Raw genomic sequence first — 23,193 nt, forward strand, 5'->3', positions numbered from 1 at the left:
AGAAAATGCCTAATGACGTGAAAAACTACTATGCTTTACTTTACGTAGGAAGATGACATAGTTTAAATTAAATAGCCATGCTAACAAATGCAAGCCTTGACTGGCACTACAGAAGGATGGCAATGTAACACCAGAAAATTTTATGGTGCCTTTTTGCAACTTGCTCTAGGCTTTATTTGCACAAGAAAATATGCGTACCTGTAGGTAGTAGGCTAGCCAAGGCACCAGCCACCCACTGAGAAACTACCGTTGGAGAGTTATTGGGTCCTTTGACTGGCCAGATAGTGTTAAAATAGATTCCTTCCTGGTTATGGCTCAATTTTCTTTGCCTACACAAACACCAAATAGTTTGGACTATTCTTTACACATTCTCCTCTTTCATCACACAACTGACAACACTAAGATAACCAAATAATTCTTCTTCACTCAAGGGGTTAAATACTGTACTGTAATTGTTCAGTGGCTACTTTCCTTTTGGTAAGGGTAGAAGAGACTCTTTAACTATGGTAAACAGTTCTTCAGGATACTCTAAAACTAAACCGCTGTATTGTACTCTAGTCTTGGGGAGTGCCATAGCCTTTGTACAATGGTTTTCTATGGTCTTGGGTTATTGTTCTCTTGCTTGAGGGTACACCCAGGCATACTATTCTATGTTTCCTTATTTCCTTTCCTTACTGGGCTATTTTTCTTGCTGGAGCCCTTGGGCCTATAGCATACTGCTTTTACAATTAGAGTTCTAGCTTAGCTATATATAAATGTACATGTTCCCAATTATTGGCAATCAGTTGTCAAGAAATTTATTACAAGAATTAGACAGCAAAGATTGGTAGTCAAATCAGAATACAGAGGACCATGCCCACTTAGTTTAGGCCTTACAGAGACATCCAAACAAAATATACAAAGCATTTTATTAACGCAAGGACCTTTGCATTAAATACATCTATAACATAAAAAGCATTTCTTGCAAAACAGAATAAAAAATAGTTTACGCTACTTTAACATTACATAATTTACCAATAAACTAAAGGGACAACTTTACCGCAAAGTTTGTCAATTAAGAATAATAACTTTTGTCTTAAGAAACCATAGAAACTTGAGGTATTTCCATGAACCTTAGTGAAGTGGAACATGAGAATAAGCATCAGATGGGTTAACTGAAAATATCCCATCCCTCCCTTTGATTGCATCTCAGGACACAGGAGTACGAAGATATAAAAAGGGTAACATTATTCGAGAACAATTTTGGCTCTGAAACCCAGTAACAGTTGAATCATGATACCCTTATATTGAAGACCACGGGGACTGAGGCAACGTAAAACTAACCTACTCTTTAAGCTGATGCTAAGAACGAAATAAAGTGTGTCAATGTTTGAAAGGAGATTCTTTCTATAGGTTCAAATTAATGGGGGAATATTTCTTTACTAGAAATGAATGGCGACAGATTGTGCCACAGTTTCAATAGGCCACGCTGCTATCTTGGGTCAACTTGGTGGGCGTTGAGGTAGCGGCAGTACGGAAGTCAGCATATGAAGCTACATTTGCAATGGAAAACAGGGAAGGGTGGGCTGTAGCACCTTAAGAATACCAACCAAACTCCAAGTCCCTTGTAAGGCTAACTCACAAAATTGGGGAATATGCCTTGGTAGAGAGAATTGATTTTACAAAATAAATCTTGGCAAATAGGTGTATCATTTTTATATTGCACCATTACTGAAAAATTCCATCCACTGCACCAACTTGAGGATGTTTGGCTAGAGAAATAGATGGTATTTTCTTTCTCACCAAGTTACAAACATGTCTATCAATCGCCATCTCTGACCTTTCCTTATGTCCAGATTCTTCAGTTCCAAAAATTAATGCATTCCGAACTTGATCATCTTATCCAAACAGGTAGATGCTCTGAGAATGGCTGACAAATCCTGTATAAAAGATATAATATTCCCAGAACAAACAATACGCTCTGCATAAAACCAGTTAAAGTTTTTTAAACATCTATTTTCCTCTGCATTAGATTAAACAATATTATATGAAAATCATGAGATTTGACTGGACTGCCATTCATGTGATAATTGCTAATAACAAGAAAAAAAATAATCTGCAGAATATGTCAGTAGAAGTTTTCTTTAGATCGACGCAGACAGATAGAGAAGATAGTGGGCCAACCCCCGTCGTCTTAATTGTCTCAATACTATACTAGAGACTTAAAGGTTGAAGGTCTCTGGTTTCAGTTCCAGATTTATCAGAATAGATGCTCACCAGAACGTCAGGCAGGAAAGCCCTAACCCCCAACTGTGGTGCCCAACCACAGCAGTGGCCTCTCCAAACAGCTTAAACTCGCGGTCCCGGGCGGGGATCCATCTGCCGCCATGCGAATGCTAGGCAAACTAGCTACCACTGTACTAGCCAGGAAGCTATTAAGCCTATTAAAAGAAAACAGGGAAATTTTTCAGCTTTTGGGGTAAGCATCAATGTAAGGAAGCAAACAAGATTTTGAAGTATATGTGAACATCAGGTGAAGTTTGGAAAAATAAAAAAAGAGAAAATGCTTAAAATTTACATTAATTTAGGATGGAAATAAATAAAATTCACTTATTCAATTTAAACAAAATTTATATATAAATTTGATAGTGTTGATCGAGGCATAAAACATCTGTTCAAGAAGTGTTATTAATTCAGCACAAAGGAAAATTCCCCAGTGAGAGACACTCATATTACACAATAACTGATATCTTACATTTAATAGAAGACTGGCATGACAAAATAATTCTTACTAATGAATATTCTTCTATAAAGGTCTCAGGGCTTAATACATTCTACCTCAAGTTGAAAAACATCCATACTTGTTTTAAATACTATAAAAGAGCTGTTTAGTTAAAAGATTCTCCCTCTTCAAGTAATTATACCAATCGAGATAGTCAATGACCCCTTTAATATCAAACTTTTGAACATTGCTGCTTATTATACATAACCCTAAAATGCAAAAAATAGAAACCTAAAAAACATCGGTGAAAGAAATTCTTTGAATGTAAAATGTATATAATGATGGACCAGAATCCTTCAAATGCTAATTTTTGGTTCTCTCTTTAAATTATTTCAAAATAGTTCTTCACACTTTCCATTTAAAGGTTTAAGGTTTAAAGGCTGCTCATGAATAGCAGAGACAAGGGACAGTTTCATTGCCGTAGATGCTAACCATATATACATATGATCAGCACCCACACTAGGACCAAGGATGGCTAGGCAATGGCTGCTGATAACTCAGCAGGTAGACCTATAGGGTCCCCCAAAGGCCCCATCTTTCCCTCACAAGGATGGTGAGGTTGCAGCGATCGTAGAAACTAACGAGTTTGACCGGGACTCGAACCCCCGTCTGGCAATCAGCAGACAAGGACGTAAGCAACAGGACGGCGTCTTTATATGCAGCTCTTTCCACACGCTTCAACTTTACCGGGGCCAGATGACTTCAGCGTATTGCTTGCCTGAAATAGAAGTCTCAGAATTAGTCCTGTAGTCTAAACAATCTATGAAAGCTTTCACTGCAGAAATGACTGACGATTAATCTCACTTAGTAATTTGAAGGTTTAATATTTTTCATGAAATATTAATTCAGCTTATAATTTAAAGGTTTAAAATCTGCAAAATTAATATATATATTTGAATCTGATAAATTCCTAATCATTCATTAAAAAGAAATCCCAAAATTGCTTTACAATTTAACCATATTCCTAAATATTCCCCTATGGTCTCTTGCCAGGCTCTTCAAGTTTTCTAACACTGACAGTGTCATCTATTCTTATATCTGTACTGTACTGTGAAATCCAAAGGCTCTATCAACAAGAACAACCTCAAAATTAATTCATTGAAACCTAGTAAGCAGAACTATACAAAAAAAAAGGTCTGTGAGTTGTACAAGTGACAATTAAAATCATTAATAGCTAAGGTACAATCCAAGTTGGAAAAGCAGGATGCTATAAGCACAAGGGGTCCAACAGGGAAAAAAATAGCACAGTGAGGAAAGCAAACAAGGAAATCAATAAACTACAAAAGTAATGAACAATTAAATAAAATATTTCAAAAACAGTAACAATATTAAAATAGATCTTTCATATGTAAACTATAAAAACTTCAAAAAAACAGGAGGAAGAGAAATAACAGAATAGTGTGCTCAAGTGTACCCTCAAGCAATAGATCATTTATTTCAAAAGACAGCAACAGCTGATCTTCTAATGAAGGGGTAACTAACAAAGAGGCAAAAGAAAGAAAATCTTCAAGAGCAATCATCAGTACAGAATTAATATGGTGAAAATGAAGATGTTAGCTGACAGAAATAAAATCATGGTAGTTTCAAGATCTTTAATACTCTCAATTTCAGACTACTATTCGAATAAAATCATACCTTATTAACCCTTTAACCCCCAGGCTATTTGGAAATTTCCAACCCTTAACCCACAAGGGGTTATTTTTTTCCAAGCACATTTTGCAGTATATATTTTTTAAATTGCTCTAACAGCCTTAATTTTTGTCATAGAAAGGTCAGGTTGGTCTCATTCTCTTGGAAAATGCCTGAATTTTCTCAAAAAAATATAAAAAATATGAAAAATGTTATTTTCATTAGTAAAATAAATTTTTGAATATACTTACCCGATAATCATGTAGCTGTCAACTCCGTTGCCCGACAGAATTCTACGGAAGGGATACGCCAGCGATCACTATACAAGAAGGGGGTGTACTCACCAGCGCCACCTGTGGCCAGGTACTGCAGTACTTCTTGTTGACACCACCTCAATTTTTCCTCGGTCCACTGGTTCTCTATGGGGAGGAAGGGTGGGTCAATTAAATCATGATTATCGGGTAAGTATATTCAAAAATTTATTTTACTAATGAAAATAACATTTTTCAATATTAATCTTACCCGATAATCATGTAGTTGATTCACACCCAGGGAGGTGGGTGAAAACCAGTGCACATGTATATCAAGAAGCTAAGTATCCCGTATTTCATATTATCAGTTATTCAAAATAACAATGAAATTATAAGTACCTGGTAAGGAAGTCGACTTGAACCATTACTCTGCCTTTAATAAGTTCGTCTTCCTTACTGAGCGCAGCGTTCCTCTTAGGAGGCTGAACAACCCTAAGGTGCTGAAGTATAAAGGGCTGCAACCCATACTAAAGGACCTCTACACAACCTCTAACCTAGGCGCTTCTCAAGAACGAATTGACCACCCGCCAAATCAACTAGGATGCGGAAGGCTTCTAGCCTACCGTAACAACCCAAAAAACAACAATAAAAGCATTCAAGAGAAAGGTTAAAAAAGGTTATGGGATTAAGGGAATGTAGTGGCTGAGCCCTCACCTACTACTGCACTCGCTGCTACGAATGGTCCCAGGGTGTAGCAGTTCTCGTAAAGAGACTGGACATCTTTGAGATAAAATGATGCAAACACTGACTTGCTCCTCCAAAAAGTTGCATCCATAATACTCTGCAGAGAACGGTTCTGTTTAAAGGCCATCGAAGTGGCTACAGCTCTCACTTCGTGGGTCCTTACCTTCAGCAAAGCAAGGTCTTCATCCTTCATGTGAGAATGAGCTTCTCTAATCAGAAGCCTTATATAATACGAAACTGCGTTTTTGGACATAGGCATCGAAGGTTTCTTGATGGCACACCATAAGGCCTCTGATTGTCCTCGTATAGGTTTTGACCTTTTAAGATAGTATTTTAGAGCTCTGACAGGGCAAAGAACTCTCTCTAGCTCGTTACCCACCATGTTGGAAAGGCTAGGAATTTCGAACGATCTAGGCCAAGGACGTGAAGGAAGTTCATTTTTTGCTAAAAATCCGAGCTGTAAGGAACATGTTGCTGATTCGGATGTGAATCCTATGTTCCTGCTGAAGGCGTGAACCTCACTAACTCTTTTGGCTGTTGCAAGGCAGACGAGGAAAAGAGTTTTGAGAGTAAGGTCTTTGAAAGAAGCTGACTGGAGAGGTTCAAACCTAGGAGACATAAGGAACCTTAAGACTACGTCTAGATTCCAGCCTGGAGTGGACAATCGACGTTCTTTAGAAGTCTCGAAAGATTTAAGGATGTCTTGTAGATCCTTGTTGGAGGAAAGATCCAAACCTCTGTGGCGGAGAACTGAAGCCAACATACTTCTGTACCCTTTGATCGTAGGAGCCGAAAGAGATCTAACATTCCTAAGATGTAACAGGAAGTCAGCAACTTGGGTTACAGAGGTATTGGTAGAGGAAACTGCATTGGCTCTGCACCAGCTTCGGAAGACTTCCCACTTGGATTGATAGACTCTACGAGTGGATATCCTCCTTGCTCTGGCAATCGCTCTGGCTGCCTCCTTCGAAAAGCCTCTAGCTCTAGCGAGTCTTTCGACAGTCTGAAGGCAGTCAGACGAAGAGCGTGGAGGTTTGGGTGTACCTTCTTTACGTGAGGTTGACGTAGAAGGTCCACTCTTAGAGGGAGAGTCCTGGGAACGTCGACCAGCCATTGTAGTACCTCTGTGAACCATTCTCTTGCAGGCCAAAGGGGAGCAACCAGCGTCAGCCGTGTCCCTTCGTGAGAGACGAACTTCTGAATGACTCTGTTGATGATCTTGAACGGCGGGAATGCATATAGCTCGAGATGGGACCAATCCAGCAGAAAAGCATCCACGTGAACTGCTGCTGGGTCTGGAACTGGGGAACAGTACAAAGGGAGCCTCTTGGTCATGGAGGTGGCAAACAGATCTATCGTTGGCTGACCCCACAAGGTCCAAAGTCTGTTGCACACGCTCTTGTGAAGGGTCCATTCCGTGGGGATGACTTGATCTTTCCTGCTGAGGCGATCTGCCGAGACGTTCATATTGCCCTGAATGAACCTCGTTACCAGTGAGAGGTTTAGACTTCTTGACCAAATGAGGAGGTCCCTTGCTATCTCGTACAGCTTCCTCGAATGGGTCCCTCCCTGCTTGGAGATGTATGCCAAGGCTGTGGTGTTGTCGGAGTTCACCTCCACCACCTTGTTTAGCAGGAGGGACTTGAAGTTCATTAAAGCCAGATGAACTGCCAGCAACTCCTTGCAGTTGATGTGAAGCGTTTCCTGTTCCTTGTTCCATGTTCCCGAGCATTCCTGTCCGTCCAAGGTCGCGCCCCAGCCCGAGTCTGATGCGTCCGAATAGAGATGAAGATTGGGGGTCTGAACCGCTAACGATAGACCCTCCTTGAGAAGGATGTTGGTCTTCCACCACATGAGAGAAGTCTTCATCTCTTTGGTAACAGGAATAGAGACCGCTTCGAGCGTCATATTCTTGTCCCAGTGAGCTGCTAGATGGAATTGAAGGGGGCGGAGGTTGAGTCTCCCTAACTCGGTGAACAGGGCTAACGATGACAGGGTCCCTGTTAGACTCATCCACTGTCTCACCGAGCATCTGTTCCTCTTCAGCATGCTCAGAATGCACTCTAGGGCTTGGCTGATTCTTGGGGCCGACGGAAAAGCCCGAAAAGCTTGACTCCGAATCTCCATTCCCAGGTAAACGATGGTTTGGGAAGGAATAAGCTGGGACTTTTCTAAGTTGACCAAAAGACCCAGTTCCTTGATCAAGTCCAAAGTCCAGTTGAGACTCTCCAGACAGCGACGACTTGTGGGGGCTCTTAACAGCCAGTCGTCTAAATAAAGGGAGGCTCTGATGTCCGCCAAGTGGAGGAATTTCGCAATATTCCTCATCAGTCGCGTAAACACCATAGGCGCCGTGCTTAGGCCAAAACACAGGGCTTGGAATTGGTACACAACCTTTCCAAAAACGAATCTCAGGAAAGGTTGGGAGTCTGGATGAATAGGAACGTGAAAGTAAGCGTCTTTCAGATCCAACGAGACCATCCAGTCCTCCTGCCTGACCGCTGCTAGGACCGACTTCGTCGTCTCCATAGTGAACGTCTGCTTGGTGACATAAGCATTGAGCGCACTGACGTCCAGCACCGGTCTCCAACCTCCTGTCTTCTTGGCCACCAGAAAGAGACGGTTGTAGAAGCCCGGGGATTGATGGTCCCGGACTATCACCACTGCCTCCTTCTGTAACAGGAGCGACACCTCTTGGTGTAACGCTAGCCTCTTGTCCTTTTCCTTGTAGTTGGGAGAGAGGTTGATGGGAGAAGTGGTCAGAGGGGGATTGCGGCAGAATGGTATCCTGTAACCCTCCCTTAGCCACTTGACAGACTGGGCGTCTGCACCTCTTCTTTCCCAAGCTTGCCAGAAGATCTTGAGTCTGGCTCCTACTGCTGTCTGGAGAGGAGGAGAGTCAATGTTTGCCTTTCGAAGGCTTGGGACCTTTCTTGGACCTGCCCCTGAAACCGTCTGGACGGGTACTTCCTCGGCTGGGGGCTCTGCCACGAAAGGGCGGAATAAATCTTGTAGCAGGAGTATCGGCCACTGGGGTGCGGTAAGTTCTAGGAACCGAAGGAGCAACCTTAGCCTTACGTGCTGAAGAGGCCACAAGGTCATGAGTGTCCTTCTGAATAAGAGCCGCAGACAATTCCTTGATAAGGTCCTCAGGAAACAGGAACTTAGAAAGCGGAGCAAAAAGTAACTGAGACCTTTGACAAGAGGTGATACCAGTGGAAAGGAAGGTGCAAAGTTGTTCCCTTTTCTTGAGTACTCCCGAAACAAACATGGAGGCAAGTTCGCCGGAACCATCGCGAATTGCTTTATCCATACAGGACATTATAAGCATGGCCGAGTCCTTGTCAGATGGGGCAGTCTTCTTGCTCAAGGCCCCCAGGCACCAGTCGAGAAAATTAAAAATCTCAAAGGCGCGAAAGACTCCCTTTAAGAAGTGGTCTAAGTCAGAAAAGGTCCAGCAGACCTTAGAGCGCCTCATAGCCGACCTTCGTGGAGAGTCAACCAAACTTGAGAAGTCAGCCTGGGCAGAGGCAGGGATTCCCAAGCCTGGTTCCTCTCCTGTGGCATACCATACGCCCGCCTTAGAAGTCAGCTTAGTAGGTGGAAACATGAATGACGTCTTCCCTAGTTGCTGCTTGGACTGCAACCAATCCCCTAACATTCTCAAAGCTCTCTTAGAAGATCTAGCGAAGACGAGCTTAGTGTAGGCAGACTTAACAGGTTGCATGCCTAGAGAAAACTCTGATGGAGGAGAGCGAGGGGTAGCAGAAACAAAGTGATCCGGGTAAACTTCTCTGAAAAGAGCCAGGACCTTGCGAAAGTCAATGGAGGGTGGTAACGACTTGGGTTCCTCCACGTCAGAAGAGGGATCATCCAGGTGCGCAGCTTCCTCCTCAGAAACCTCATCACCTGAGGGTTGAGAAGCGAGAGGTAAAGTTACAGCGGTATGCTGAATGGCAGAATCCTGACAAGCGGGTGCATATACACTTGCGGATTCATCCTCAAGTCTCTGTTGAAGAGGATGAGGGCTGGTAATGACAAAGTCATGAGGCTGGGAAGAAGGAGGCTCTGCGGGAGTCTGGGGAGCAAGCGTGGTGAGAGGCGACTGTAGTAAAACCTGAGGTTCAGGCTGCAAAGACTGCTCAAGCTGAGGAGAAAGAGGTAGATGCATGCGTTGAGGTGGCTGACTCATTGCATGAGGTTCATGTCTCAAGAGTTGCGCTTGCTTCAAGGGTTGAGGTGGCTGCGCAGTAAGAGGTTCCTGTCTCACGAGTTGAGGTTCTTGAGGTGGGTGCTGCGAGAGTTGAGGTGGCGGCTGCGCAGAAAGAGGCTCCTGTCTCACGAGTTGAGGTTCTTGAGGTGCTTGCCTCGAGAGTTGAGGTTCTCGCCTCGAGGAAAGTGGAGGTATCAGCTGCGAGAGCTGAGGTGGCTGCCTCAAGGATGGCAGAGGTTGTCGTACCTCAAGAGGTTGCTGCCTCGAGGGTGGTCTTACTGCAAGAAACTCTTGCCTCAAAGGTAGAGGAGGTTGTAAGGCATAAGACTCCTGTCCCCATTGTTGAGGAGGTTGCCGCGTGGTAAGAGGTTCCTGCCTCAAGGAAGGTGGAGGTTGCTGCACAACGCTGGTATCTGGCAACTTCCAACGCGGTAGCTCACGCATGGAGGTAGCTTGAGGAACCTCAACTTCGTACGTCTGGCAGACTGGACTGCGTAGAGGAGGAGGAGCGCTCGCAGGAGGAGGTGTAACCTTCTCTGCCTGAAACTCACGCATCAATACCGCAAGCTGCGACTGCATAGACTGCAGCAAAGCCATCTTGGGATCAACAGACGTTGAGGTCTGTTGAGGCAGAGCCTTAACAGAAGTTGAGGTCTGTTGAGGCATCGCCTTACCTCTCTTAGGAGGCGTGCAGTCACCTGATGACTGCGGCGAGTCAGAGCTAGCCCAATGACTACATCCGGGCTGTAGAACTTGTGCGGTCTGGACTTTACGCTTAAGAGGTCTTGAGACCTGAGTCCAGCGTTTTCTCCCCGAAAATTCTTCTGCAGACGAGGAAAATAAGGGCTCAATCGTCTGAGAGTGGAAGTGACGATCTCTGTAAGATACGCCCGCAACCACCGAGGATACTGCTGTGCGCCGATCAAGGCCTGCCGAACCCTTTTGCCCTTCGACATTGCTTCTCCCCTGGGCTTGGGAGCTTGCAAGAGGTCCCGGACTGGGATGACGACTGGCACGCACAGAAGTACCCTCACGCACAACACTGACACTGACACTAGCACTCGGCACAGCACTGGCACTACCACTTCCCACTGCACTTTTCACTTTAAGTTCCTTGACGTCTGCCAAGAGGAACTTGTGGTCACTCACTACCGACTCCACTTTATCACCTAAAGCCTGAATGGCACGTAAAACATCAGACATATCAGGCTGAGCACAAATAGTAGGATCGGGGGTAGCCACTACAGGGGGAGGAAAAGGTTGAGGATCATGGGGTGAGGAATAAAGCGAAGAGCGAGCCGAACTCCTCCTAACTCTCTCTCTCTCTAACTTAGTGGTATACTTGAGGAATCGAACAAAATCAAGTTCCGAAAGTCCGGCGCATTCCTCACATCGATCTTCCAACTGACAGGATTTTCCCCTACAGTCGGAACAAACGGTGTGAGGATCAACCGAGGCCTTCGGAATACGCCTAATACAAGTCCTACATCGTCTTTGGGGAGGAGCTTGAGAAAGGTCGGACATCTTGAATCAAAGAACAGTCAAGGGGGAATTCCAATTAAAGCAAAATATCGTTAACCATTAATCAAATCAATCTAAAAGCTATCTAAGCTAAGAGACAAGTTTCCTGTATAGCGAAAGCTGAAATCTTAGTGCAATACTTCACCAAAAACCGTGAACAAGACTCCAAAATTATAAGCGTATCCATGTAGGTCTTGCCGGAAGCACGACAGAGGAAAAATTGAGGTGGTGTCAACAAGAAGTACTGCAGTACCTGGCCACAGGTGGCGCTGGTGAGTACACCCCCTTCTTGTATAGTGATCGCTGGCGTATCCCTTCCGTAGAATTCTGTCGGGCAACGGAGTTGACAGCTACATGATTATCGGGTAAGATTAATATTGAAAAAATAAATTTTTATAGCATTTTTTTGCAAGGACGTACCGGTACGTCTATGGGGGTAAAGGGATGGCTTTTGTGAAACGTACCAGTACGTCCTTTGGGGGAAAAAGGGTTAACCTACAAGTGATAAGCACACTGACTTCTTACAAGACCCGGAGGCAATTGATACTTCAAAATACTAATAGCAATACTGTACATTATACAATGTAAGATTCCCCCATCAGGTCACCTCTGTCGAACTCAGAGGTGATATTGTAACAGAGTTGACTAACATCAAGACGTTTGTCCACTAAAGACATATGCATTACAGTATAGGCAAAGTTTGGACTCAGATTGATTAAGTTTCCTCGGATATGCAAAACAAAGTAACTTATTATTATTATTACAAGCTAAGCTACAACCCTAGTTGGAAAAGCAAAATCCTATAAGCCCAAGGGCTCCAACAGGGAAAAATTGCCCAGTGAAGAAAGGAAATAAGGCAATAAATAAACCATATAAAAAGTAATGAACAATTAAAATAAAATATTTTAAAAATTTAACTTTTAAAAAATAATATATAAACTATAAAAAGACTTATGTCAGCCTGTTCAACATGAAAAATTTTTTGCAAGTTTGAATTTTTGAAGTTCTACCAATTCAACTACTCAATAATGATCATTCCACAACTTGGTCACAGCTGGAATAAAACTTCTAGAATACTGTGTAGTATTGAGCTTCATGTGGGAGAAGGCCTGACTATTAGAATGAACTGCTTGCCTAGTATTATGCAGTACTAGAGGTAAGTCCAGCTAACTAAACAGATCAAGGACGAAATAGACTTTCCATTAAAGCCAATCTCATAGTCCTTAATAATTATCAGATAGTGTACTGAAGGGAAAGACTAGTGGGGAATAGTGATATGAAAAGGATACATGAATGAAATATAAAGACAGAAGTCACTACCATGAAAATTTTGAGAGAAACAACAGTCTCCTTTTCATTCGTCATCGGAGTAATTCCAGTGCCAGTTCTGATATGAATTCTGTAATATTATTATTAATAGCTAAGCTGCTTCCTCCGGTGCCTTAGATGACCGCGGAGGTAGCAGCAGTAGGGGATTCAGCATTATGAAGCTTCATCTGTGGTGGATAACAGGGGAGGGGGAGGGTGGGCTGTGGCACCCTAGCAGTACCAGCTGAACTCGGTTGAGTCCCTTGTTAGGCTGGGAGGAACGTAGAGAGGAGAGGTCCCCTTTTTTGTTTCATTTGTTTGATGTCAGCTAACCCCCCAAAATTGGGGGAAGTTCCTTGGTATATGTATGTATGTAAGCTACAACCATAATTTGAAAAGTAAGATGTTTCCAAGGGCTGCAACAGGGGAAATAACCCAGTGAGGAAAGGAAGTAAGCTATGTATGAGAATAGTGAAAAATAAGAATTTCTTAAAATCAATAAATGTTAAAATAATATATCATATAAACAGTGAAGAAAACCTATTTTACCTTAGTTAACACAGTTTGAAGTTCCACTATAGGTTCAGTGTGCCATACCAATTTATAAAACCTTCTTGTTGATTTTAGTTTTGAGGCAGATACCGATGTTTGACATCTGAAAGTATAAGCAATCTTAGACAAAGCGAGTGGTTGAAGGAATTAAAAAAAGAAAACAAACTGAATATCAAACTCGCTTCAACCAATTTAAAATCATTAATGAAATACCACCATAAGAGGCTCTGGCACCCTAGCAGTACCAGCTGAACTCAGTCGAGTCCCTTGTTAGGCTGGGAGGAACGTAGAGAGTAGAGGTCCCCCCTTTTTTTTTTTTTTTTTTCATTTGTTGATGTCGGCTAACCCCCAAAATTGGGGGAAGTGCCTTGGTATATGTATGTATGTATGTATAATTATCTTTTTGCTCTACTGTAATTTAATTTATAAAGAAAAATTCTCAGAGTAATTCTAAAAGCAAATAAAACTAGAACTCTGGAAATAACCAATTCACTGAATTATGTATAAAAATTCTGAACAGCAGAACTACCAAGTATAGAATATCTATTGATTAAATTATTGATATTTAGGATAATATAAAAAATAGCAACAGGCAGAAATTAAACAATTTTGACATCCATGGAGGTCCAGAAATAGTAAATATATTGACAAGGGGACATTAATGAAAATGAAAAAAAATATATCGACACAATCAAATATTTTTGCAGGCACATTTCAAATTCATTCTTGGTGAAGGAAATCTTATCAACGAACTATAGTCAATTTCTTTTAGCGAGACAGATTTGCACCGAGTCGAAGGGGTGCCCTTTTGGCTCGGAAAAGTTTCCTGATCGCTGATTGGTTGGACGAGATAATTCTAACCAATCACCGATCAGGAAACTTTTCCGAGCTAAAAGGGCACCGCTACGAGTCGGTGCAAATCTGCCTCGTTAAAAGAAATTGACTATAGGATAACTGGAATCTCACTCCTCTCTTACTGAAATCTATTATTATTATTACTTGCTAAGCTACAACCCTAGTTGGATAAGCAAGATGTTAACTTATAAGCCCAAGGGCTCCGATAGGGATAACAGCCCAGTGCAGAAAAGAAAGAAGGAAATAAATAAACTACAAGAGTAATAATTAACAATTAAAATAAGATATCTTAAGAACAGTATCAACATCAAAATAAATCTTTCATATAAAAACTACAAAAACTAAAAAAAAAAAAAAAAGAGGAAGAGAAATACGATAGAATAGTGTGCCCAAGTGTACCCTCAAGCAAGAGAACTCCAACCTAGGATAGTGGAAGGCCTTGGTACAGACGCTATGGCAATACTCAAGACTAGAGAAAAATGGTTTGATTTTGGAGTGTCCTTTTCCTAGAAGAGCTGCTTACCACGGCTAAAGTCTCTTCTACCCTTATCAAGAGGAAAGTAGCCACTGAACAAATACAGTGCAGTAGTTAACCCACTGAGCAAAGAAGAATAGTTTTAAAAAATTTCTAGAAAGCCTAAAGGCTTAATTACTAGTTTTAATTATTACCAAGATTGAATTTAGAATAAAAAACTTTCCAGATAATAATGATGAAAATTAGCTACTGAAGAACAGGGACTTACAGAACGTCCTCAAAGACATCTGGTGATACAAACAAATCCAAAATACATACATATATATACCAAGGCACTTCCCCCAATTTTGGGGGGTAGCCGACATCAACAAATGAAACAAAACAAAAAGGGGACCTCTACTCTCTACGTTCCTCCCAGCCTGACAAGGGACTCAACCGAGTTTAGCTGGTACTGCTAGGGTGCCACAGCCCACCCTCCCACATTATCCACCACAGATGAAGCTTCATAATGCTGCTGCTACCTCCGCGGTCATCTGAGGAACCGGAGGAAGCAGCAGGGCCTACCGGAACTGCGTCACAATCACTCGCCATTCATTCCTATTTCTAGCACACTCTCTTGCCTCTCTCACATCTATCCTCAAATCTAAAATGAAATCATAAAATCTCAGTTATTGTATCAAAACCTCATAATGAAGTACAGTAATCAAACAATATGTAATTCAATACAGTAAGCAAGACGACATGTGACTATTTGATGACCTTTGCTTCTGAAAATAGTAGGCACGCAAGTTAAATGACGCTTACCCTAGGCCCAAGTTTAAAAATATGACTCGCATACAGTTTTTAGGAACCTATTAAGTCTTAAGTCGAGGACTTAGTGTAAAAACGGCTGTTGGTGAGAACTTACCTATACAGGGTCAGTGGCAGTAGTGAGAAATACACTTCTTGAGCTCTGTCCTTGTTGTTCGCTGCAACAGTCGTCATAGACCTCTAACTTGCGGTGTACTATTGTTCTTCCCTTACACACCATCCTGTAATACAATAGAAAAGGAATTAAGCTATCCAAGCATTATCATTTTTATCTGGTTATTATTATTATTATTATTATTATTATTATTATTATCAGCTACCACCCAAAATTGGGGGAAGTGCCTTGGTATATGTATGTATTATTATTATTATTATTATTATTATTACTATTTAAGCTATAAACCTAGTTGGAGAAATCTATTGACATCATGTAGAATCCTGTTAAGAAGATGGTTGGAAAAGAGGAGCGACTGACAACGAAATCTAAGACTGACCCTCCCATGGCCATCTTTCCGAGACAACCTCATTCCGCACATTGGTTGTGTGAACCATCCCCTTGCTATCCACAAGCGAGCGGATATTCCAATCTTCTGGTCTCCAAAGACACATGACCCTGGACAAGTTTGTGAAAGAAATGATGTGGGTGTTTGGAGCCAGTGTGGTCATGCGGGCCAGTACTTCCCCCAGACCTGATAGATACAGTTGAGAAAACTACAGATATGGAACAGTGTCATGAGAACATTGATGAAGAACAGTATAGCCAGGATGGTGATTATGAAGAACATTGCAACAATTATGATTATATCAAAGTATGAACAGTTTTGGGAGTCATCATGAAGCTTCAATTATAATCAGTTGTGAGTCTGTGCATTATATTAACCCTTTTACCCACAGGCTCTTTGGAAATTTCCCACCCTTAACCCCCAAGGGGTTATTTTTTCCCCAGCACATTTTGCAATATATTTCTTTTAAATTGCTCTAACAGCCTTAATTTTTGTCATAGAGAAGTCAGGTTGGTCTCATTCTCTTGGAAAATGCCTGAATTTTCTCAAAAAATTATCAAAAATATGAAAAAAAAAATTATATAGCATTTTTCTGCAAGGACGTAGCGGTACGTCCATGGGGGTAAAGGGATGAGTTTTGTGAAACGTACCAGTACGTCCTTTGGGGGTAAAAGGGTTAACTTGTATCACTGGGATCTGCATGTAATATATATTCAAATCAATTAGTTACTGGAATGATTGGAAGATAAAGAACCAAAGGAATGTTACTTGACTTTATTCCAGGAATCTTTGGAATATGTAAAGCCTTTTTATCATTACAAAAATACTTGTTTGGCATCTGCAAAAGACTGGAAAATGGCTGTCTGCTAAAGAAGGTGAAGAATGCAAGAGTTGATGGGAGAAGTACAAGAGGAAGGCCAAGGTTTGGGTGGATGGATGGTGTGAAGAAAGCTCTGGGCGATAGGAGGATAGATGTGAGAGAGGCAAGAGAGCGTGCTAGAAATAGGAATGAATGGCGAGCGATTGTGACGCAGTACCGGTAGGCCCTGCTGTTTCCTCCGGTGCCTTAGATGACCGCGGAGGTAGCAGCAGTAGGGGAGTCAGCATTATGAAGCTTCATCTGTGGTGGATAACGGGGGAGGGTGGGCTGTGGCACCCTAGCAGTACCAGCTGAACTCGGCTGAGTCCCTGGTTAGGCTGGAGGAACGTAGAGAGTAGAGGTCCCCTTTTTGTTTTGTTTCGTTGTTGATGTCGGCTGCCCCCCAAAATTGGGGGAAGTGCCTTTGGTATGTGTATGTATGTATGCCAAAGACTGTCCTCTTTTCTTATGAGTCCAAAAAGCAGTTTGTCTTGGATTGTGATTAATTCAACCAATACTTTTAGATTTCAAAATAATGAATCTGCATCTCCTGTCAAATGTACGAGAAGCTGAAAGAAAACATGCAACTTGCTGCCTATGTTTTCAAAAATATCATTCAGTGGAAGACTTGAAGCAGCTTTAACTAAGGTAAAGTATTAACCCTTTTACCCCCAATGGACGTACTGGTACGTTTCACAAAACTCATCCCTTAACCCCATGGACGTACCGGTACGTCCTTGCAAAAAAAATGCTATAAAAATTTTTTTTTCATAATTCTTATAATTTTTTGAGAAAAATCAGGCATTTTCCAAGAGAATGAGACCAGCCTGACCTCTCTATGACAAAAATTAAGGCTGTTAGAGCAATTTAAAAAAAATATACTGCAAAATGTACTGGGGAAAAAATAACCCCTTGGGGGTTAAGGGTTGGAAATTTCCAGAGCCTGGGGGTAAAAGGGTTAAAAATACTGGAGGTTTTCAAAGACAGTAAGACCTCTATTTTTTTTTTCTATTTTTCTTAGGATGCAAAAGTTATGGGTAGGGACAATAGAAAGGACCTTTTCATATAGAAAGAAACTAATCACAGGTGCAAATTAGGAATCATTGGAAAGGTTATTGCCTGTACAATCACAAGAACTCTTTAAATATTCAACTAGGGTATCGACGGCATCGAGTCAGAGGCCCAAGGGTAAAAAATTAGCCCATTTTTCATTATCTATAACTAACCGTATTAGTTTCAAGTTTGCAGGGAAGAAACTGTACATATATGGGCTGTTTTTGAAACTACAGGTACCATGAATTATAAAACGTGTATATCATAAGCTGTAAATATACAGTATATGAAAATATTGGAAAAGACATTTTTTTTAATGAGTTTATTGTGAAATTGCAATCTGACTCATCTTGTATCTACGCCATTTTCATAAGAAAAGAGGACAGTCTTTTGCATGTGCCAAACAAGTATTCTTTCTTTCTTGTTTTGATTTTAATTATACAAATGTTATTCTTAAAGTCATATTTCATCTAAAATATTTGAGAAAGGAGGACTCAATCCAAATTATCTGCTTTCTATTCAGAATTTATCACTGATAACTTCAACCGAAACAAATTCATTCATAATTACTATAAAAATCTTTAATCTTTACATTTAAATAAAAATTCTCCAGCAGAGTAAGTCTTTGCGTACAAAAGAAAACTGTAGTAAGTAAATTGCCAACTCACTCTGGATTATGTATAAACATTTTAAGAAGGATGAACTACCAAACAAAATATCTATTAATGAATACAAATAAAAAGCTTGACAAATATGACACTTTTAATATCATTCTTCCACTACTGACCATTCTTTAACAATAATAAAAATGACAAATTTGAAAGTAATTTGTATTTTTCTTAACACAAACCTAGAGCTCTTTATACAAATTTGGCCTGCCATCACCTATCCCCCTCATATTCCTGTCTTAAATCAAAAGTGATGAGACAACACTGGTGTGTCTGTATGCGTGTGTATGTGTGCGTGTGTGTGAGAGGGGTAGCCGGCTACCTCCCCTACCCGCCGCTAAGTAGCAGCGGGGGAGTTACCCCTCTCTAGACGTCTTATGTCTAGTCTTCCAGTTTCGCTGGAAGTATATCCCTAATAAAGAGCGAAAGGGTTTGCATTTAGCGTCGGAACAAAGATGATTTGACCCTACCCTCAACACAATAGCCTATACAGTACAGTGATTCAAAGTAACCTATAAGGTTACTTGTTTTCCTAGCCAATAGCACATTTCAATTTGTGAAAAGAAAACCACTTTCCAGATAATCAAAAACTAAAAGCAACTTACTTATAAAGGATTTCCATCCAGTACAAACAGATGCGATGTTTTACGAGTTCCTAAGGGAACTTTAAAGAATGGGTCGGTGAGTCACGAGACGCATACTTTTCTTGACAAGTCTTTAGAGTCCGCTGGGGCAGCCAGAAAAGATCTGGCTATTTCCATCGCATCGGCGTCATGATTAAAAGCCACTTTCATCTTGGGGTGACAGCAACCTTACCTGGAATATCGCTCAATTAAAATAAATCATCATAAAAAAGCCCTTTCCCTAATAGTGTCACTTGAAAAATGCTAAAATTTGATCTAACTTCAGAGAAATTCATTGCTAGGCACCAAGACTTCATTCAAAATTTACATAGTACATAAAATATATAAACAATTCCATTATTTTATAAATTAAGCAATAGGCTATCATGCTGTTATCCATTCACAAAATATTTGTACGACCTTAGTGACTATTTGTAACAAAAACGACATAGCTTCAGTCGGGATAGAGCTACAGGCTTCAACCTGTACACAGTACAGGACAGCTTTGAGATGCAAATAGAGTTGTCAAAACATAGCTTATGTTTTCATTCATCACGCTTCTGTACTTATATTTTCTCATTATGCTACGTATAATACCATTATACCATTATCAGAGATAAGTATGTACTGTATTTTTTAATTTCATGAATAGAATTGCTTTTTTTGTTGCAGAGCTCGTCGCAAGGTCACGTATATCGGCCTAACATGTCAAATTTGAAAGTACTTTGTAATTTTCCTAACGACACAAACCTTTAGCTATTTATACATGGATATTACTTTATGCGAAGCTGAAAGAAAACGGATTTTGAAGTAGGAAAAATCTATTTCTGGGTGAGATAGCCATGTCGTCCTGGTGGAAGGTCCTTCCGGCAGCTTCCTACTGTATAATATTTCTGCGATTGATATTACGAGAGAATTACCGTCAGGTATCACGGGGTTCTAACCCCCCGAACGACTATCCTAAGATATCGTGTGTAATCAGGGACGTATCCGTAGATAACCATAGATATCGTACCCCTAACAGACTTAACCCCAGTTTAGGAATCTAAGAAGGATAGGTGAGAAGACTTTTAACGAGGGTTAAGCACCCATCCGCTTATTAGCAGGGTGGGGGGTGGGAGTAGTAGCTACCCTGCTCACTCACATACCTGAGCTATTAACCTAATTTGCTAGGAAGTAGGACTTTAAGAGGGACAGGTACTGGCGGGCAAATTTATATAAATAGCTACAGGATTGTACCGTTATGAAAAACACAAATTACTTCCAAATTTGTCCTTTGTTCCTTCACTTAATAACAAACCAAAGCTATAGTATATGGGATGACTTACCCTTGAGAAAGGTGGAAGTCTGTGCCAATTGGCTTTTTGGCTTTGACCCAGGGGTTTTCCCCTTTATGTGTTCTGCACATAATTGGCGGAAACCCTACACCTCACTAAAACCGTACTATGCATGGTCAGCGGCCTACACATGCTGCGTGCTCGTGATACTAACAATGTGACTGTCTAGCTAAGAGTTCTTGTGAGCCATAGGTATTTTCAGATGTTACAAAGACATTACCTAATACCCCATCGTTAGGGTATGGGGACGGAACAAGTATTGAAGCAATACTAGGTTACACAAGAGGAAATGGTTTACCTGCAGATAGTTGAGGTCAGCTTTGCAGAGGACCCTGAATGCTGATTCCTCAAGAGGGAAAGATGAAGAAAAGAAAGAGCCAGCCATTCTTGAACAATCACCTCAGACTAATCCAGGATAACTTATGCCCTCAACCCTCTGCTACTTGAACAATCACCCCAGACTAATCCAGGATAACTTATGCCCTCAACCCTCTGCTACTTGTGCATCAAGGAGCTTGAGGTGTTAAACAACTTGTTGGGCAGCCACCACAGGACCAATGGAAAAAGTTTCCATGTTCCTGTGGGTTACATTTTGCAGGTAGTGGGTAGTGAAGGTCGTCTGATGCTTCCACATGCCCGCTTCTAGTACCTGCGCCACAGAGTAGTTTCGTATGAACAAAAAGAATGTTGCAATGCCCCTGATGTCATGAGCTCTGGTTTGTGTTGGAGAAGGATGACCTTATGAATCCATGCACAGTGTTCTTCGTGATCCTCCTCTTGACCTTCCTCGTGCTGACGAAGAGTGCTGACACTTGGGGGCCAGCTGCAGATGTTCTTTTGACGTAATACCTCAAACCTCCTTACTGGACATAGCAACAGTTGATCAGGGTCATCGGTTACAGTAGGGAGACTTTTAATCCGGAAGGAATCGAATCTAGGATCTGCTACCCCTGGATTTTGAGACCTTGCAATGAACTCAGGGATGAAGCTGAGGATATCCTCTCCCCATTCCTTTGAATGGGCGATGTCTTAAGAAAGACCATGAAGTTCACAAACTCTTATGGCCAAAGCCAAAGCGAGTAGGAACACCCTCTTCAGAGTGAGGTGGCGATCTGTTACCTGGCGTAATGGTTCATAGGGGAGACTGAAGGACCCAAACCACGTTCCAAGGAGGAGTTCTAACTTTCAACTGGGGACAGTAAACTCATAACTTCTATGAGGCGAGAAAGTTCTAACGAAGAAGAAATATCTACAACTTTCAGCTTAAATACTAGACTCAAGGCTGAGTGGTAACCTTATACCGCCAAAACTGAGAGGAGTATTTTCTCCCGAAGGTGTAAAAGGAACTCTGCTATTCCTGGAATAGTAGCATCGACAGGAGAGATACCCCTTCCACGACACCAACCACAGAAGACAGTCCACTTAGCTTGGTAGACCGAAGCTGATGAGTGTCGAAGGTGTCCAGCCATCAGGTTCGCAACTTGTTGAAAAAATCCTCTCAGAGTGAGGAGGTTCTGGATAGTCTCCAGGCGTCAAGTCGTAGCAAAGCTACGGCATTGTGGAAGATGTTCCCATCGGGCTGCTTGGGTAGATCATGTCGTGGAGGGAGTTCTCTTGGGAGCTTTGTTAGGAGCTGCAGAAGGTCCGGGAGCCATTCTGCGGGATGCAATAGCAAAGCTATGAGGGTTATCGAGAGATTGGTGGATGCTCTGGTCTTGTTGAGAACTCTTCTCATCAGACAGAACAGGGAAAGACCCAAACGTCGATGTTGTCCCACCATTGCTGGAATGCATCTTGCCAGATAGCCTGGGGATTTGGGACCGGGTAGCAGTAAAGCGGGAGCCTGAAATTTGGGGATGTTGCGAACAAGTCCATAGTCGGGGAACCCCACAAAGTCAGGACTTTGTTAGCTGCTAGATGATTTAAAGACCACTCGGAGCCCAATATCTGAGTCACTCTGGTCAGGTTGTCTGCGGGCACATTCCTTTTGCCTGGAATGAAGCATGCTGATAGGGTCACCGAGTTGTCTTCTGCCCATCTCAGAATCTCTAATGCTAGATGGGATAGTAGCTGCAAAAACGTACCGGCTTGTTTGTTGATGTAAGCCACTACCGTGGTGTTGTCGCTCATCAACACCACCGAGTGGCCTGCCAGGAACTGCTGGAACTGTTGGAGGGTTAAGAAGGCTGTCTTCATTTCTAAGAGATTTATGTGCTGGTACTTTTTGGACTCTGACCATAGGCCTGAGGCTGTGCGGTGCAGCATGTTGGCCCCCACCTTTCTTTTGATGCATCTGAGAAGAGCATCAAGTCTTAGGAGACGAGAAGGTTGACACCTCTGCGGAGTCTCATTATGCACCCACCATCTGAGGTCTGTCTGCTCTTCTAGTCCTATAGGAACTCGAATGTCCGTGAAATTCTTAGATTGATTCCAGCTAAACTTTAGCCTCCATTGGAGAGATCAGATACTGAGACAGCCATTGGGAACTAGATGAACCAAGGCTGCTATGAGCCCTAGGAGATATAACCACCTCTGGGCTGGGAGTTCTTCTCGTCTGAGGAATGGTCTTACTACCTTCGTCAGCCTCACTACCCTGTCGTCTGATGGGATGACCTTCTGTTGATCAGTGTCGATGATTATATCTAAGTATACCAGTCGTTGAAAGGGAAATAGTGACGACTTCTTGAGATTTTCCATGATTCCGAGATCTTATCAAAACTCATGAAGTTTGTCTCAGAGTTGAAGAAGGGTTGCCCCCGAGTCTGCTAGAATCAGCCAGTTGTCCAGATATCTCAGGATACATATGCCAATTCTGTGAGCCCAGAATGACACTAGGGCGAATATTCTAGTGAAGACCTGAGGTGCTGTGGAAAGACCGAAGCACAGCACCTTGAACTGGTATTTCTTGTTGTCTAGAATGATCCTTAGATACTTCCTTGAAGACGGGTGGATTGAGATCTGGAAGTATGCGTCTTTTAGGTCCAGTTTGCACATGAAGTCCTGTGGTCTTACCGCTTGTCTGACTGTGTCT

General features: G+C 41.9%; 1 long non-coding RNA gene across 2 annotated transcripts in view; it reads right to left on the minus strand.

Moving 5' to 3' along the window:
• Positions 1-2,635: 2,635 nt before the first annotated feature.
• The window catches only part of LOC137637339 (uncharacterized), a 34,758-nt gene continuing 14,200 nt past the window's right edge, over positions 2,636-23,193 (minus strand). The window contains exons 2-5 of one of the 2 annotated variants that reach the window (XR_011043570.1): positions 18,808-19,018; positions 15,217-15,340; positions 12,977-13,082; positions 2,636-3,479 (exon numbers count right to left, since the gene is read on the minus strand). This is a non-coding gene — a long non-coding RNA (uncharacterized lncRNA). The remainder of the gene's footprint in view (positions 3,480-12,976; positions 13,083-15,216; positions 15,341-18,807; positions 19,019-23,193) is intronic. The other variant, XR_011043572.1, reaches the window with a different exon arrangement.

This window comes from Palaemon carinicauda, unplaced genomic scaffold (assembly GCF_036898095.1).
Source record: "Palaemon carinicauda isolate YSFRI2023 unplaced genomic scaffold, ASM3689809v2 scaffold67, whole genome shotgun sequence".
In the NCBI taxonomy this organism is placed as follows: domain Eukaryota; kingdom Metazoa; phylum Arthropoda; class Malacostraca; order Decapoda; family Palaemonidae; genus Palaemon; species Palaemon carinicauda.